Source organism: Rhamphochromis longiceps, linkage group LG15, assembly GCF_057381845.1.
Source record: "Rhamphochromis longiceps isolate RC_006_pf linkage group LG15, R_longiceps_female_GT1.1, whole genome shotgun sequence".
Classification (NCBI taxonomy): domain Eukaryota; kingdom Metazoa; phylum Chordata; class Actinopteri; order Cichliformes; family Cichlidae; genus Rhamphochromis; species Rhamphochromis longiceps.
The window spans coordinates 43878290-43882120 of record NC_140571.1 but is presented as its reverse complement, the minus strand read 5'-3'; the positions used below and the strand labels follow the sequence as shown (position 1 = coordinate 43882120).

Sequence of the window (3831 nt, the reverse complement as noted above, 5' to 3'; positions counted from 1 at the left end):
TTATTCATCCTCATTAAAATCTCGTATATGTTCAGTTGGCAGAATTGAGAATTTTACATCTTCCAACCACTTAATTAACGCGAACATAATCGGCTTGTTTCTTCCCGTCTCCTGTATCCGGCCGTTCCTCTCGCTGTCAGATTTCGCGCCTCAGAGACTAGTGATGGGTCGTTCGCGAACGAAATGGCTCTTAGAGCCGGCTCTTTGACGTGAACGACGCGAGCCGGCTCCTTATCGCGAGCCGTCACGTGGGGTTTTTTTTTTTTTTTCTTTCTCTCAGCCTCTCTCTCGCACTTTTTTTCCGCTTCACTCTGCACGCGAGCCTTGTGCTTTACGCTGGGCAGAGGGGGGAGGGGCGGTAGTTACACTCAGTAGCACAGGAACAGAGCCAGAGAGAGAGAAAGAGAGGCAGGGACAACAACATTAGAAAGGTATAGTAATCATCCACAACTATTTTCGGTTGCAGATGATAAAGGATTGAGAAAGTTTATTTATGCAGGTCCATATGACAGAGAATATGCATGTTCTTTTAGTTTTCATATTATAATTTATATTTAATTGTGTTGTGGTTTGCAGTGTTTTGTGTTGTTTTCACTTTAAATTTGTGAAAGGAAAAAGCTGAAAATTTAAATAGTTAAAACTTGAAATGTGAATAGTTGATTTTTGTATTATATGATTTATTTATTACATTTTATGTGGAGTGAATAAATAAAAGTATATTTACGGTGGCCCCTAGAGACAAAGCACATACAAACTTCAAATCACGTACGAACTCTGAAGCATGTACAAACTCCAAAACACGTAAAAACACGTACAAACTCCAAAACACGTAAAAACACGTACAAACTCCGAAGCACGTAAAAACTCAGAAGCATATAAAAACTCAGAAGCACATAAAAACTCAAAACACGTACAAAAGACAACAGAAGTGCTCCAGGATGCTGGGCGCAGTGTTGAGCCTTTGTTATCTTGTGGCTACACAAGCCAGCAAGTACCAACGACCGGATTTGGTGTGTGGTAATAACAGGTAAATGAACTTTTTTTTAAATTATTTGAATATATATATATATGAGTGCCTGTGTATAAATACACAAACAATACACACATGCTTTCAATTGTGTAATTTAAGTGATCTAGTAGCTCTGCTTTGGAAGTTCAGTTCATGCTAGAAATGTGTTTTGGAGTTTGTACGTGTTTTGTCTCTAGGGGCCACCGCATATATTTATATATAAACATATATAAATAAAACCACTTGTTTTTACGTTAGTAATTCCTTTTGTGCATAATTTTATATTATTGTTAATAATAAATAAATTAAAGCAACAAAACAACCTGAAGAGCCGGTTCGGAGCCGAAAGAGCCGGCTCTTTTTAGTGAGCCGAACCGAAAGAGCCGGATCTCTAAAAAGAGCCGGAAATCCCATCACTATCAGAGACGTCGTTATTTTTCAAAAAAAAAAAAAAAAGAAGAAAGAAAGAAAGAAACAGCAACAACTACTAAAGAGAGTTTTTGCACGTTCATTGCACATTTGTGGGAATGTTTAAATATTTAATTTTTATTAATTACTTTTCATTATATCTTTATTTTTTAAACCACCGTGGCAATGCGCATGCGCATACACTCCTGCACGCAAAGGGCTTTGGAGTTGACGTAATGTCGCAATGCATTGTGGGAGCGCAGCACCATCTTGGCAGGTCACGAATCAAAACAAGATTGCTACGAACCATTCTGAAACGTAGCTCAAAAGAAAATGACGGTATAGAGACAGATTCTGTCCAGATGCAAAGAGACGGTACTTGATTGTTGAAATGTGGACCCGTATGAAATATAGCCGTGTAGTAGAAACCCTGAAGACCAAACCGCTATTGACTTAGCATGATCTACTCTCATATCTTGTCTGTGGAGTCAGAGCATACACGGCGCACCAATTTCGCAATTATAAATCTCTGGAGGCGCACATCCAATTCACCAAGGACTGGGTACAAGATTTGGCTATTTTTAAGCCTCCACGTTGTGAGTACGCCGTCATTCAAGCAAAGGTAAGTCAGCTTGAGTACTGCGAGTAAAATGCGTTTGATTCCCCCCAACATTCAAATTAGTGCTAGCAAAAATTCATTCGTGAGGGGGAAATTACAGTGAGAACATGTAGAGGCTCTGTTAGAGGGATAACATAGTGAGTTCAGTGCATTGATGTGACATTGTCCTGAAGGATTTAGTTATTCTTTATGGTTAAAGAAATTGCCCTAATTAACTCATATTTATTATAAATAATCCTAATTACACATCTTGCTTCCTTGTTTGTGTCCTGTGTCACTAAAAATACATTCTGTTTTAGTTTTATACATTGATTAATGACCTGCAGAATCTGCTTGTCATATTAGGTGTCCATAGTTGTCACTTAAAGTCGAACTTTATGTTTTCTCCCTCTTGAAAGTGATTACATCCTTGCATTACATACTTTAGGTTCATTTTTTGCTGATAGGTTTCTAAAAAGAAACATGCAGATTTAGAATATAACATGCAGCGTTCTATAGATGGATACATAAAAACACTTTATTTGTTACATTTATGACAAATGGATTTGAAAGTAAATAAAACACATTTGTGTCGGACTTGGCTTATTAAAGTTCTTGTCTTTAAATGAACTTTGTCTGTGTGTGTTTTAGGTCCTGCACTCTTAAAGACTGAATTGCAGCATTGCAGCCACAGGTCATTGTGAGCATCACAGGGAAGGTTGAAGCCGCCCACTGCAGCTGTCACTGCTCTTCTGTTTAATGTAGAAGCAACAGTGAGGATCTGTGGCACAAGGACTGTTACAGATGAACCTGCATACTGGGTTTTGCTGGGTAATATGACCAAGATACAGCCAGAGGTTGGCCATAAGATAGACTTCTCCTCTTCAGCTGCCCAAAAAAAAGGTTCTTGATCAAAACATAAACAGACCATTCGTTGTGACAGGTAAAAGAAGCCATCCTCAAAAAAGAAAAGTTCCACCTGCTACTGTGGAGGAGTTGGATCAACTGATGGGACAATATTTTTCCAAGCATAGTTCTGTTCTGAATAACCCATAATGTTTTAATTTAGGGGGCCATGTAAATACTTTGCATTTACTGAATATGTACTTACTAAATACCACTGTTCAAAAGTTGAATAAAGAAACAAAGAAATGTTTGCCTATTTTTAATTAAAAGCACTTTGTCGAACATCACATCAGTTACAATGTAGAAAAAATGTTATGTATAGTTTACAAATGACAAAATGTTCACATAAAATCATGACAGCATTTGTATAATATCACCCACTACTAGCATTCTGTAATTTACTGTGTCTTTTGAAAACTTATCACTACATAAACAGCACAAGACTTAAAAGTATTTAACAAGAGCATTTTTCCCTGGTTTTACTACCACACTGGGGCACATGTTCACCAAAACGCAGCAAACCTTTGCCATCTTATCCAGGAAGGTCACCTTTTTACCCTCACATGGAAGAAGTAATCTGATTGGCATGGTGGTATGTAGCATGTAGTTTGAAGCAGGGATTTCGTAGTGCCCCATGTGTAGTGTTGGAACCCAGTCAGGATTTGTTTCATTCATTTCATAGGCTGGTTTGTTGCAATAATGCCAAATAATTAGCAACTCTATAAATAGAAGGTAGTTCTGCATGTTTGTTCTAAGTTTGTGCTATTGAAAATAAAATTAACAGGCTATAAATAATAATATGAACTTATTTAGAACTTACCTGAATGAAAATACTGGAGCACACCAACAGATATCTGTGGCTGGTAGAGAACTGAATATCAGCTCGTCTCGCAGCTGCTATCCAGGCTAG

The 3831-nt window shown here is 37.7% G+C and overlaps 1 long non-coding RNA gene across 1 annotated transcript; it reads left to right on the top strand.

The window, feature by feature from the left end:
• The first annotated feature begins 1898 nt into the window (after nt 1-1898).
• On the top strand, nt 1899-3167 carry LOC146653295 (uncharacterized). Its single transcript, XR_014907582.1, has 2 exons — nt 1899-2039; nt 2667-3167. It is a non-coding gene; the product is annotated as an uncharacterized LOC146653295 (long non-coding RNA).
• Nucleotides 3168-3831: the final 664 nt, after the last annotated feature.